The 15884-nt window shown below is 41.9% G+C and overlaps 1 protein-coding gene across 1 annotated transcript in view; it reads right to left on the bottom strand.

The window, feature by feature from the left end:
• HEPACAM2 (HEPACAM family member 2) overlaps nucleotides 1-15884 on the bottom strand; it is a 107089-nt gene that overhangs the window by 64440 nt on the left and 26765 nt on the right. The window lies entirely within an intron of this gene.

The following is a 15884-nucleotide window of genomic DNA, read 5'->3' as shown; positions in this document are numbered from 1 at the left end:
CTGGTCTGTTGTCCAGGAGATCATCGGCCTCTACGTGAGAAGTGCTGGGGTGTCCCCGTCGATGAGTGTGAACTCAGGTTCAGGAACGAGGAGGTAAGATAACTGCTGTTTTAGACGGCAGGACCCGCTAGGGGTATACCGATTGTGCGGTAGGCCCAAAGGGGTTTTTGAATCTGTATCTGCCCCCTCTGTCGGAGGGAAGGAGCGAAGGCGCACCGCTCGATCGAACGCTCTTTAGTCAGACCGTTTGATTTGGTTAGTCAGGCGGGGTCCTGGTGTAAGATAGCCCTAGCCGGACACCGGTGTCTTGTCTAGACTAGCGTTCTAGGGTGTATATTACGTTCGCTAGGTCGGAGGGACCGGGAGACTAAGCGGCGCCTGTGTAAATTCGGTTCGCTAGTTCTCATCCTATCTGGGCTAAGTGGGAAGGCGTGTAAATTTGGAACCCACTAGACTTTTGATAGTACGACTAAGAGGCGCCTGTGTAAATTCGGATCTCTAGCTCGTTGTATAGTGCGACTAAGAGGCGCCTGTGTAAATTCGGTTCTCTAGCTCGCTATGTATATGTGGTGATTGGGCAGTGTGGCTAACCAAAACGGGTGTATATAGTTTTAGGTAGTCCATTCAAGGTACTGGCCAATAGTTTAGTTGGGAATTGTAAATGTGTTAACGATTGTTTAGTAAAGTGTATATCTTGTTAGATAGCGCGAGCTCAGCCGTCTAGCGAGAGTGTTAATAGTGTGTTGCTGTATTATAGTGCACGGTACCATAACCCTGTATATTTACTGACATTATATAATAAGTACTAATCATTGTCGTCCATTGCATGTTTTAACACCATAACCACTAATAATTGTATTGTGACCTTAACTTGTGCTTTGACCTATGCTAACCGTACTGTAACCGCTATTTGTAAAAGACGATGTTACTGGGGTGTGTTATAGACGGGTAATTCGTATATAGAGAATTATAGCGTGGGTGACTGTGTAGTTACGCCAAAGGGCATAATATTGATTATATAGTGACTGGTGTAGCAGCTGTGTGTGTACGGGAATTCCCTGAGTGTTTATTGTTATGGTGTACGTTTCACTTGATAACCGTACCACGTGGTGCTGTTGCCAGAGGAAACGGGTGTGACTGTTGAATAGTACGCGTGTATAGTAATCGTTGTCAACGACGTTCCACTGTTAAATATGGGTGCGTCGCAGTCAACGATTCCGGATCCCTTAGGATGTATGGTTAAGAATTTTAAAAAGGGATTCAAAGTTTGTGATTTTGGGGTAAAGATGTCTCCTGTACGTTTGGTCACTTTGTGCACTAGGGAGTGGCCTACTTTGGTTGCGGCATGGCCGCCACGTGGCAGTTTGGATCCAACTCTGGTACAGCGCTTACACGTGGCTGTATCAGGTAGGCCTGAACTTTACGGCCAGTTTCCTTATATTGATTGTTGGAGACAGGCCGTAAATGACTCGCCAAAATGGCTCCGGACATGCCACGAGGAACAGTGTCGCCTCATGGTAGCTAGGACTTGTTCGTCCACTAGGGCTGGTGTTAGGCCCATTTTGGACACGCCCCCTGAGTCCGAGATCCCTTTGCCGCCCCCTTACTTTCCGGTAAGAGGAAGTGACGCAAATACAGGAAGTCCTGTAACCCTTCCCTCATTACCCTCATCCACTTCCGCTTCCTCCTCCAGTACAGGATCCACCCCCCCTCGTACTAAATCTCCCCTTCCGGAACCAGAACCCACCCCCATTAGAAACGAATATCCTGATTTGGCGCCACTTCAGACTTCCGGTCAAGCTTCATCTAGCTCGGCCCGAAGTGTTCTATTCACTACCTTTTCCCAAAACCAACCTCCCACATCCCCATACCCTATCTCTCCCCGACCGGAACCCATGACTGACGCTTCCCTACGTAGCCCCATCCAAACCCGACAGTTGACTGGTGCCCAACAATTAAAGCACTATCAGATGCCTCTTCGCTTAAATCCCGGGTCAGCTTATATCGATGCCGCAGGTCAAATGGCACACGCTGACCCTGTCTTCGTATATGTCCCTTTCACCACTACCGACCTTTTAAACTGGAAGACCCATAATTCCTCGTATACTGAGAAACCACAAGCCATGACTGATCTGTTCACCTCAATAGTACAGACACATAATCCGACATGGGCTGATTGCCAGCAGTTATTAATGACTTTATTTAACAATGAGGAAAGGACAAGAATAAATCAAGCAGCCATTAAAGCATTAGAGGATAGAGCCCGTGCTTTGAACCAAGCTAATCCAGCAGCATGGGCCGCAACACATTATCCCAACACTGATCCCGATTGGAACGTAAATGGTGCTGATATGGTTCAACTCAGAGCCTATAGAGACGCTATAATTGCTGGCATGAAAGCCGGAGGAAAGAAAGCCATTAACATGTCGAAGACAGTTGAGGTGATCCAGAAAAGCGATGAAGCGCCCAGTGTCTTTTATGACCGATTATTGGAGGCGTACCGCTTGTACACCCCCTTTAATCCGGAAGACGCAGACAATTCCCGAATGGTGAACTCCGCCTTTGTCAGCCAAGCTTACGGAGATATTAAGCGCAAGCTACAAAAGTTAGAAGGGTTTGCAGGTATGTCAATCACCCAACTAATGGAGGTAGCTAATAAGGTGTATATGAATAGGGAAACAGAAAGCAAGAAAGAGGAGGAGCGCAAGATGCGTAAAAAGGCTGATATGCTAGCGGTAGCGATCGCAGGCGTAGATAAACGGGGCCCAGATAGAGGCAATAATAGATGGAGTAGGGAGCCTTTGAGTAGGGATCAGTGTGCGTATTGCAAGGAAGAAGGGCATTGGAGGAACGAATGTCCGCAAAGAGAGCAGTACGAGAGAGACCAACCCAGGGCAGGCTACGGAAACTTTAGAGGCAGAGCGAGAGGTAGAGGAGGTCCCGGAGGGAGTAATGGTTATAGAGGGAGTAATGGGAACAGAGGAAGTGTTAGGGAAGACAGGTATATTCCAGCAGCGCAAAGGTCTCGCGATAGAGAAGGTAGGGACTTTGTAGGATTGGCTGACACGGTCATGGAGGACTATTGATACCGACCGGGCTCCATCCCCCTTGGTCGAGCGGAGCCTATGGTCGATGTATCAATAGGGGGGAAAAGGAGTGCGTTCATGATCGACACTGGTGCTGAACATTCAGTGGTGACTAATCTAGTTGCTCCTCCATCTGGAAGGACTATTACTGTGATAGGAGCAACTGGAAGAAGTGCTGAAAGACCGGTTCTTAAAAGTCGACTCTGTACATTGGGAGGCCACGTAGTAAAACACCAATTCCTTTATATGCCTGAATGTCCAGTCCAATTGCTGGGACGTGATATGCTATCCAAATTACAAGCGCAGATTACGTTCCTACCAGATGGAACAACATCTTTAAAGTTTAATGGACCTTCAGGTATTATGACTTTATCCGTACCAAAGGAAGAAGAGTGGCGACTTTATACAGTGTTGACTAGCCAAAACCCTAGGAGTGATGAGACATTATTTAACATACCAGGAGTTTGGGCAGAGAACAACCCACCAGGACTGGCCCGCAATATTCCACCAATAAAAATTGAACTGAAACATGGGGTTTATCCAGTGAGCCTAAGACAATATCACATTCCGCAGAAGGCTAAGAAGAACATCCAATCCTACCTGGATAAGTTCATACGGTATGGTATCCTAAAATTCTGTACTTCCCCCTGGAACACCCCATTGCTGCCTGTTCAAAAGCCCGGCACAGATGAGTATCGACCTGTGCAGGACTTAAGAGCAGTCAATGATGCGGTTGTTAGTATACATCCAGTTGTACCCAATCCATATAACCTGCTTGCTTTAATTCCGGGCGGGGCTACTTACTTCACAGTTTTAGACCTCAAAGATGCCTTCTTTTGCCTCCGAATTGCCGCAGAAAGTCAATGTATTTTTGCTTTCCAATGGGAGAACGCTGTAACGGGCTCAAAACGCCAAATGACTTGGACAAGACTGCCCCAAGGGTTTAAAAATTCACCTACCCTATTTGGTTCAGCCCTAAGTCAAGATCTATTGGATTTCGAGTCCATCCCAGGAGAGTGTGTATTGTTACAATATGTAGATGACTTGTTGATAGCAGCAGTTACAAAAGAAATCTGTCAGCAAGCAACGCACGATCTACTACACATTCTCTGGAAGGCAGGATACAAGGTGTCTAGAAAGAAGGCTCAGTTGTGTTTGCCAACTGTCAAGTATCTGGGGTTCCATATCTCTGAAGGTCAAAGAATTATGGGGCCAGAGAGAAAAGAGGCTGTCTGCCAAATACCAATACCCAAGAATAGAAGACAAGTGCGAGAATTCTTGGGGGCAGCAGGCTTCTGTAGGATATGGATTCCCAGCTATGCGATACTGGCAAAACCTCTGTACGCAGCTATCAAAGGTACAGAGCACGACCCCTTCCTATGGACCCAAGAACAGCAAACGGCATTTGAAGATGTGAAGAAGGCTTTGATGAGTGCCCCAGCATTAGGTCTACCTGATCACACACGACCATTCTACCTGTATGTACACGAGCAAAGAAGAATGGCTGTGGGAGTATTGACACAGTACTTGGGATCATGGCAAAGACCTGTTGCCTACATGTCTAAACAATTGGATGCAGTGGCCAGCGGACTTCCACCTTGTCTAAGAGCCGTAGCTGCAGCCGCCCTGCTAGTAGCTGAAGCCGATAAACTCACTCTGGGTCAAGAACTTTATGTACGAGTCCCACATGCAGTACAGACGTTGTTGGATTACAAAGGAAATCATTGGTTTAGTAACAGCCGTATGACCAAGTATCAAGCAATGTTGTGTGAAAACCCAAGAGTGCATTTAGAGACTGTAAACACCTTAAATCCAGCTACCCTTTTGCCACAACCTACTGAAAGTCAACATGATTGTTTGGAAGTAATGGATGAAGTATTCTCAAGTAGACCAGATCTTCGTGATTTTTCCATCCAGAACCCCGATGTTCAATATTATACAGACGGCAGTAGTTATGTGAAAGAAGGGATCCGCTATGCAGGATATGCAGTAACAACCATAGACAAGGTGATAGAAGCTCGGCCACTGGCGAAAGGAACATCAGCACAAAAGGCAGAATTGATAGCACTGACACGAGCGTTACAATTGGCTGAAGGTTTAAGAGTGAATATCTATACGGACTCTAAGTATGCGTTTTTAACCACTCATGCCCACGGAGCTTTGTATAAAGAAAGAGGACTACTGAATTCAGAAGGCAAAGAAATCAAGTACGCAGCTGAAATCCTACAACTATTGGAAGCAGTGTGGGAGCCGAAAGAAGTCGGTATCATACATTGTCGAGCGCATCTGAGAGGAGATGGTGATGTAACCAAGGGAAATCGGATGGCAGATAGTGCAGCTAAGCGTGCTGCTGAATCAGGAAGACAGGAGTATGTGGGGCATATAGCTGCTCTTATACCAACTCCACTGTCCCAATGGACTCCAGTTTATACAGCTCAAGAAGAGGAGTGGTTAAAGACTGAACCGGGAAAGTATCTGGAGAACAAGTGGTATCAGCTAGAAGATGGAAGAATAGTTATACCAGCATCGCTAGCGGTAGAAATTGTCCAAAATTATCACAACGGGACACATTCTGGGAGAGACAGTACTGAAGAATCTCTTAGAAAACATTTCTACATACCAAGATTGTCCAACTTGACTCAGGCCATTGTACGCAGATGTGTAACGTGTGCTAAGAATAATGCAAGACAAGGACCAGTAAAGCCACCAGGAGTTCAGTTTATGGGGGGACTCCCCATGTCCGATCTACAAATAGACTTTACAGTGATGCCTAAATCGGGTGGACATCGTTACCTGCTGGTAATTGTGTGCACCTATTCAGGCTGGGTAGAAGCATGTCCTACTCGTACAGAGAAAGCAGGAGAAGTTGTGAGATTCCTGCTACGAGAAATAATACCCCGATATGGACTACCCTGTTCTATAGGATCGGACAATGGTCCAGCTTTTGTTCACCAGTGCCTACAACAACTGACTCATATGCTTGGTATAAAGTGGAGGCTTCATACTGCATATAGACCCCAGAGTTCTGGTAAGGTAGAGAGAATGAATAGAACTATAAAGAACCAGTTGGCTAAAATGTGTCAGGAAACCCAACTTAAGTGGAACGTTCTCTTACCTATAGCCTTATTGCGAATCCGCAGTACCCCTACCAGAAGGATGGGCCTCTCTCCTTTTGAAATCATGTATGGGCGACCACCTCCCGTACTTGGTAACTTAAGGGGGGACTTGAGTCAGTTGGGAGAAGGAATTACCCGGCAGCAGGTTGTAGAGTTGGGTAAGACTATGGAGGAGGTACAGAAATGGGTACAAGATAGATTACCTGTGAATATTTATCCCCCTGTTCATAGTTATCATCCAGGAGATCAAGTGTGGATTAAAGAGTGGAATAATGTACCGTTAGGGCCCAAGTGGAGAGGTCCTTATGTTGTTCTTTTGTCTACCCCTACAGCGATAAAAGTAGCAGAAGTGACTCCGTGGATACATCACTCCAGGGTTAAACCAGCAGCAGTCGATTCTTGGCAAGTTACAGCAGATCCAGAGAATCCCTGCAAGATCCGGTTAAAACGTACTACTCAGTCGGAGTAACGAGGAATTATTGTGGATTACAAATTTTATTGTTACAGGTGTGAGTGAGAAGGCCATAATAAAGCCTGTCCGCTTACCATCACATAGTGTATAAGCCAGGAAAGTCTCGAAGGGACACCTGTGAAGATGAGCAGAACTCCATTCCCTGCAGCCCCTCACATCCTGGAAGCTGAGGTTCCATCGCACGGACGAAGACTGAGGATGACGGCGAAAGATGTGCTTTTGATTGTGTTTATTTACATGTGTTTTTATATTCAGGAAGGTAGAGGTACCGACACTCCTAGCTGTGAGGTATGCATTAAGACTACGAGAACAGGTAACCATATTTCCCAAACCCTAATTTGGCATTCACAATACGAATGTAAAGGAGATGTATCGAGATGTAGATACTTAAATATAGATTATAGTGTGTGCCATTTAGGAGTAGGAGAACCTAAGTGCTTCAGTCCGGAGTATCAGCCTCGTACAATTTGGTTGACTCTCAGGAATGGAGATCCTCAGGGGACCCTAATTAATAAAACGGTGTTAGAATCCGTACATTCTTCGGGTGTTCTGCTATTTGATGCGTGTAAAGCGATATCGAGTGGTAGAAAGCCGTGGAATGTATGTGGGGATCTTAGATGGGAGAGGACGTATGGGTCTAACGATAAATATATTTGTCCCAGTAGCAAAAATAAATATGTAAGTCCTAGATGCCCAAATAGAGATTATAACTTTTGCCCATATTGGTCTTGTGTGGGGTGGGCAACTTGGGGACAGACAGTAGACAAAGACATGATAGTGACTAAGTTGCCTACCAATCCATACTGTAAGTCTATGGAATGCAATCCAGTCCATATTCTTATAAATAACCCCGACAAGTTCTTAGATAAGTATGGTAATTTATTTGGGTTTCAAATATACGGGACGGGTTTAGATCCTGGGACATTATTGTTTATAGGAATAGAGACTGATACGGTATCCTCCCAGACTCATCAAGTATACCCTTCCTTTTACGAAGAGATGAGTATAGATAATAAGATCCCCCATAATGCTAAAAACCTGTTCATCGATTTAGCTGAAAGTATTGCCGGTAGTCTTAATGTTACCAACTGCTATGTGTGTGGAGGTACTAACATGGGAGACCAATGGCCTTAGGAAGCAAAGGAGGTAATGTCCGGTTCTGAGGCAGTTCAACAATTAATATCTTCACAAGCCGATTATCAGATGAGTGTTAGAGGTAAATCTGAGTGGAGATTAAAGACCTCCATCATAGGTTATGTTTGCATAGCAAGGAAAGGAATAATGTATAATACTTCTGTAGGAGAATTAACTTGTCTAGGGCAAAAAGCTTATGATGATGATACAAAGAATACAACTTGGTGGTCGGCTTCAAATGTCTCAGAACCATCTAACCCGTTTGCTAGATATGCCAATTTAAAGGACGTGTGGTTTGATCTATCCATCACATCTACCTGGAGAGCCCCAGCAAATTTGTACTGGATCTGTGGTAAGAAAGCCTATTCGGAGCTGCCACAGGACTGGGAAGGGGCATGTGTGTTAGGTATGCTCAAACCATCCTTCTTCTTGTTACCAATTGAAACAGGTGAGACTTTAGGTGTTAAAGTGTATGATGTGAATCATAGGAAGAAAAGGGGACCCATAGAGATAGGCACCTGGGAAGATAATGAATGGCCTCCCCAGCGTATCATAGATTACTATGGGCCAGCCACGTGGGCTGAGGATGGTACCTTTGGTTATAGAACCCCTATTTATATGCTCAACCGTATTATAAGGTTACAGGCGGTGGTTGAGATTATCACTAATGAAACATCACAAGCGCTCAATCTTCTAGCGAAGCATAACACCAGGATGAGGACAGCAGTCTACCAAAATAGATTAGCCTTGGATTACCTTTTGGCAGTAGAGGGAGGTGTATGTGGGAAGTTTAACCTAAGTAATTGCTGTCTTCAAATAGATGACGAAGGGCAAGCAATAGCTGAGCTTACTAGCCATATGGTTAAACTAGCGCATGTGCCTACTCAGGTATGGAAAGGGTATAATCCAAGTAGTTGGTTTGGTAGCTGGTATGAGTGGTTTGGAGGGCTTAAGGCAGTGGTAGGTGGAGTCCTACTGATTTTACTGTTGTGTCTACTCCTACCGTGTCTTATACCCTTAGTAGTTAGGTCTGTGCAAAGCCTGATAGGAAGTATAGCAGAGAGGAAGGCTGCTGCACAGATAATGGCGATATATAAGTATAAGGCTCTAGATCAGGGAGAACCAATGCAAGAAGATGAATGTTGAAGATTCACATCATAAGATAAGTCTGGTCTGGTTCATGGTAACCTGAGGTATATGCAAACCAAGGTTAAGTGATGCCTCAAGTAATTGTGAAATATCAGAGGCATCAAAGGGGGGAATGTGATGTAATTCCAGTAAAATACAAGTTTAGCAGGCTAAGATTGCCACAAGGCATATGTATGTATATGTGTTTGTAGTATCAGTTAGTTAATAACACGTAGCTAAGATACTGTCATCACTGTACTGACCAGGTGCAGGAATGTAAGAACTGGAATTACGCGTCCCTCTCCTTTGTATCAGATGAGCCACGTGGTTAGACCGGATGGATGAGTTTAGACTCTATTCATTAAATAGGTTAAGGGTATGTGTGGGTGTAGTTAATTGTGGGAGGAGCTACAGTGCTATATAAGGAATGTACTCTATGTATTCAGTACTCAGACTTTGCTGTATTTTGGTGACGCTAGTCCCTCTGAGTCCCGATCGGTGATCCAATAAAGAATCTCTTCCTTCCTGAAGAAACCTGTGTCCATCTCTCTGTGCTTGGCTTCCGTCAGTTTCTCCGGTATCAGTACGTGTCACTTTTTTCTAGAAAATGTGATTTTTTTTTTTTTTATTGTTTTTTATTATTTAAGGTATAAGGCAAATTTGCAATTCAACATTTCATAGTATGACTCTTCACTTACAAGCCACATAGTGACCATGGTATGTAGTCATATTTGAAAGGGCAGCACAGATTGCATGGTACCAATCATAAACTGCTTATTAAATCATATTTATAACGCAGTTTTTATAGATAACATTTTTTTACATAATAATCTCATATGGTACGTAACATTGCAAGTGTTAGATTAAGAGTAAAAGAAAAATTAGAAAGATTAAAAATTTGAAGTGCATATGTAAAAATAGTAAAAGTTAATTAAATGTGTAATATATATTTTAAAAAAGGATTATTTGCCATTTTGAAAAAAAAAATATTCATTTGAAAAAGCTTTCAAGTGCACAAAAGGAGAACTGTACAATTGTTGTATATGTTAAAGGACTACTGAAGCCACCTAGACCACTTCACCTCAATTAAGTTCTGGGTGCAGTAGTCCTGTACTTTTAACTTTGCAATTTAAAACTTTGCAGTTTTTTTAAAAGCTGCAATGTTTAAATTGTAGGGTTAAATCCTCCTCTAGTGGCTGTCATACTAGCAGCCACCACAAGAGGCACTTCTTCAGCACTTACAAGTAAAACACGGTCACGTAACATGGAAGCCCCCAGAGGAAAGCATTGATTTAATGCCATCCTATGGGGAAGGTTTGATGCACACACAGCGCTCGCCACGCATGCTCATCGGGTCCCCAATGTTCCTCTATGAATAACAATGTATTGGACATCAGCGGAGTAGGCCATGTTCCCTCCGTGACGTCGTGGGAGGAGGAGAAGTAAGCAGCTCTGAGGGAACCCCAGCACTGGAAAAAGGGAAGTAAAATTTTAATTATCTTCAATTTTTTTACTGCACAAGGCGGAGGAACACTGAAAATACATAGGGACATGGATACTAAAATGTTAGGAATTATGGTATATATTACTTATGCTTTAGTGTTCCTTTAAAGGTTTAAGAATGGGAAACGCAACACTAAACGGTAGTGCAGGTAAGTTGCAGCGACAGACACGTGCACAGTTATATACTAAACTATGATTTGTCAGGCATTTACCAAAGAAATTTACATTTTAGGTAAAAATGGCTGACCAGGAAACATAATCGATTTGAAGAGACTTTTTTGTTCAGCCTTAAATCTGTGATTTCCTGTTAAATTCCTGGCAACAACTCTTGTCAGAGCTTTCCACTAAAGAGTGATTTGTCATGAATTCAAAGTTAATTTTAAATATTGTGACAAAACAGCTAGAATGTAAAAAATAAATAAATTAAATCTCCAAGCCAGCTATGTTTTCAATTCAGCGACTTTTTTGTAATTTTTTTATTGAATTTCAGTTTGAATTACTTTAAATTACCAACAATTCACACTTTCGTGAATAACGCTGTGTGAACGGAACAAAGTTTGGCATTGAGTCAGTTTCACACTCTAGAGAAGTTCAAATGCGAAGAAGAAAAATAAAAACAAGGAAATTATACAGAAAAATGATGAAACAAGACTTACATCGATAGTCCCCTCAACTAAACTAACCATGGAAACATGGAACATCTGGGTCACATGGAGATTGTGTAACCCAAATTAACTGTAAACAAATATGAAATGTTAAACTCAAGTGAAGTGAAATGGTTGTTGCACTGCGACATGGTAAATAATGGGTCGCCAAACAAAGAATGACCAACCTCTGCCAGACAAATAGATAGACAATATTACTGTCTAGTTATTGGAATAGATAATATGTTGCAGATGTTACCCCCCCCCCTTTCCTTCTTTCTTTCTGTACCCCACCCCACTTAACTTTGGAGAAACAATACAAAATTTCAAATAAAAAAAAACAAGGAACTTACACTCTAATTCCTGACATTTATCATCATATAAACAGCTGCTGCTCAAAACTGAAGCAATCACATAACTGAAGCGATGACAATACCACTATTTTCATACCTTTTGTCAACTCTATTACAATTACCAGATCAGTGAAAATGGGCCCAAGGCCTTACGTTATGCACTGATGTTTCCACACTCACTATCCACCTAAAGAGGATCTGTAGACACTTTAACATGACCTTCGAAAAACTTAGCAAATTCATTACCTTTCAAAGCACACAAACAGAACACCACAAACATTGGTAACGTGTACAAGCAACATTAACTAAAGATCTGTTGTTAATCAATTGCACCAATTAAAGGACAAATAATCACTCTAGATACAACATAACACAGTGCAATCAATAACATAACAAATACTGTATGTGCAATTCCTGAAATGTCAATTTCAAAGTACCTGAAAGAAACACACACATTGCAATGTCCATATGGAACATAATATGATAAAAGGGACACCTGTCAACTGCTAGATTAATTAATGCATTTGAATAGTCTTGCGATATTAACTAATCGAGCCTGACATTGCAAGATTAACAGTGATGTCATGGTTTACACCTGGTTTCAGCATGATAACGTTTTTTTTAACTTTACCTGCAGAAAAAAGAGCAGTGAAATCTGGGTCATGAGCTCTTTGATAAGTTTTGCATGATACCCGACCAAACGACAGAAATCATTGATTACTGATAGTAGATGATCATTTAAGCCATTGCTGGGATTGAGGACAGTACTTTAACATTCTGAATTATAAAGTATAGAAACATAGAATGTGATGGCAGATAAGAGCCATTCGGCTAAATACTTTCATTTATCCCTGGCCTTATCTTATAGCTAAGATAGCCTTATGCCTATCCCAAGCTTGCTTAAACTGTTTGTGTGTGACTGTCTGCCTTTAACTGTGTGTTTGACTGTGCGCAAGTGACTATGTGTCTGGGACTGTGTGCATATAGCTGTATTTGACAGTATATGTGTATAACTGTGTACCTCTGACTTTATCTGACTGTCTTCGCCCTGCAGTGAGCCGGCATATAACATCAGGCATCGGCGTCCTATTACAGGGTGCGCAAGGGACCTGTGCAGGAAGAGCACAGAGATCCCAGCAGCAACCACTGACCACCAGGGACTGAGGATCCACTCAAGCCCTCCCAGAGCAAGGTAGGGAGGCTGGGTGGACCTCTTAAATATTAAATGTGTGTATGTATGTGATGTTTGTATGTGTATATCTAATTATATGTATGTGATTGTATGTCTGTGGGTCTGTGATTGTGTTTGTGTATGTCTGCGTTTTTGTGTGTGATTGTGTGTGTATCTGTGTAGTTAAGTGTGTGTGTATTTTATATATATATATATATACATATATATATATATATATATATACACACGCAACCACAGATATACACACACAGACATACACCTATTGTGTTATTGTGTGTGTATACCCCATCCCCTAGTGAAACGTTTTAGTGCCCCCTCAGTTTGGACTGTGGTATCTTATGTGCCCACCCCCTATATATTGTTCCTAGAGTCAACACTGTGTCTGCATGTGTGTCTGCGTATCTGTGTTTGACTGTGTGTCTATGTATCTGCATGTGTGTCAGTGTGTATATATATGTGTGTGCATGTGTATATGTGCATACATCTCAGAATCTCGCCAACGCTACACACAAAATACACCCCTGCATTTCAACGTCAACACTACATACAAACTCCACAATTATATATAACCACACCACTGCATTCAAAAACCACACTACATAAACATGCATGTCTGCATTCAAACACCAACACCACATACATACACACACCCTACACTCACTCAAACATACTCCATCCAAAAACATGCTTACATTTAAAAGCATGAACATTGCTTAGTGCTAAATACATTCTTTTTAAACATTGCGGTTGTTTTTTGCATTTTAAAGTTGGGGGGAGTGGGTGGGGGGATGTCAAAAATAGGACCCCCCCGGGTGCCAAATGCTCTAGGTACGCCGTGCCTCTACCACTTCAGCTGTAAGGCTATTCCATGCATCCACTACCCTTTCAGTAAAGTTATACTTCCTGATATTATTTTTAAACCTTTGCCCCTCTAATGTAAGACTATGTCCTCTTGTTGTGGTAGTTTTACTTCTTTTATATAAAGTACATAGGAATATATTTACAAAATCTTGTCATACGTGTAACATTAACTAAATTATATTTATATGTATTGGTATCATTAGCAATTTTCAGTCATACATGGATTAATATGTAATAAATACAACAAAATGAGCTTCTTGCTTAGATAAAGGCAATAAACATTTATTTTACGTATAAAAAAAGGGGGGGGGGGAGCAGGGTGGTAATGAATATACCCTGAGTGTCCACCCATTTACCTCCTCCTTAGTAAGAGATAAGCTCTTTACATAAATGAACATATTCTTTCAATTATGAGTGTTTACCAAATGGCTTGTAAAACCATAAATCACCTGGGCCATGAAGATTTCACTGCTACCTTTGCTTTCCTGACTTGTCCTGTCAACATTAGACTGCCATCTATTCGGTATGAGAGCAGATGGCAGGTACTTACTGCTAGAGACCTTTTTTATCACTGTTCTCCCCCGCAGTCTCGGCATATGGCACATTAAAACCCTGAAGCAAAATGAGTTATTGCAAACATGTTATTGACAATATATAGATGAGAATGTTCTACAGCCAAGAAGATTACTGTCAGGTACAGAATCCAAGGTAATGTTTTACATTATAAATAAGTAAGAGAATGCACACCAGAATACACATTAAATATTCAACCAGGTTTAATAAACCAATATCAAGGTTAAAGTACAAAAATATATACAGTGATAAGGGCCCTTGATAAAGGCAACCAGGAGGTGCCGAAAAGTTGGGGGGTTATTTGTGATTCCAGTTTCTGCCCTGACAGGCTTGTGAGAATTGTGGTAAATTCATTGTTTATTATTATTATTATTTTTGCCTATTTTGTATCACTGTATATATTTTTGTACTTTAACCTTGATATTGGTTTATTAAACCTGGTTGAATATTTAATGTGTATTCTGGTGTGCATTCTCTTACTTATTTAGATTATTTATGGTGGTATTGGAGGGAATACCAGTGAGAATTAGCACCCAGGTGATTATAGTTTGTACTGGTTAGTTTCTCCATACTGTATTTTTTGAATGTTTTACATTATGGCATTCATTTACTAAACAGTGAGTTGACAACCATTTGATATTTTTTTTTTTAACACTCTTTATTTTACAGTAAAGAAACAAAGACCAATATACATGCGGGACAACAGAGGTCAAAATAGATGGAGTGCAATCATTGTCCTTCAGACAAAAATAGCAAATGGGGGGGACGGACCCTTCCTCGTGGTCTTGGGTTTTACATAAGGGGAAGCTAGAAACAAGTCTGCCATCTAGGATTCATGGGTCTAGGGTCGAAGAACACGAGTGGGGACATTTCATGTTCCTTTCTCAGATATCACTGAAGATACAAGTGGTTGACTGGTATCTATATGTCAAGTAGACGGGATAGAGTGGCACTCATGTGGAACTCACGGTAATCGCTAGTCCCAGAGGAACAACACTCAGGCATGAGTACCCTAAAAAGGCATCTGCATTCGCTCACAGTAGAATCCAGGTATAATCTACAGGCTACGAAGTGCAGGTGCTGTAGTAAAATGTATTGGTACAAACAGGATACAGAAAAATAGGCAACGTTTCAGCCTGCATGGCCTTTGTCATGCATAAACGTTGCTATAACTGCACTGTGTATTATACCTGGTATATATGTATCAGTGTTGCCTGAGAATAAATTACTCTAAGTGAAAAAAAAAATATTTAAAAGATACATAACATTAAAGGGACACTATAGTCATCAGAACAACTACAGCTTATTGAATTTGTTATGGTGAGTAGAATAATTCCCTTCAGGCTGTTTGCTGTAAACACTGTCTTTTCAGAGAAAATGCAGTGTTTACATTACAGCCTAGTGATAACTTCACTGGCCACTCCTCAGATGGCTGTTAGAGATCCTTCCTGGGTCATGGCTGCCTAAAATACATCCAAACATTCAGTATCTCCTCCCTCTGCATGCAGACACTGAATTTTCCTCATAGAGATTCATTGATTCAATTCATCTCTATGAGGAGATGCTGATTGGCCAGGGCTGTGTTTTAATTGTGCTGGCTCTGCCCCTGATCTGCCTCCTTGTCAGTCTCAGCCAATCCTATGGGGAAGCATTGTGATTGGATCAGGCTACCATGTCTTATGATGTCAGCAGACAGCTTGTTTTTCTAAGGCAAACAACATGCAGATCTACAGCTTCAGGCTTGAATACAGTAAGATTTTGCTATATTTATGGAGGCATGAGGAGCCCAGGAAGGTGGTGGTTTGAACATTATAGTGTCAGG

Source organism: Pelobates fuscus, chromosome 4 (genome assembly GCF_036172605.1).
Source record: "Pelobates fuscus isolate aPelFus1 chromosome 4, aPelFus1.pri, whole genome shotgun sequence".
In the NCBI taxonomy this organism is placed as follows: domain Eukaryota; kingdom Metazoa; phylum Chordata; class Amphibia; order Anura; family Pelobatidae; genus Pelobates; species Pelobates fuscus.
Note: the sequence above shows the minus strand (reverse complement) of the source record. Positions and strands in the feature narration are given on the sequence as shown.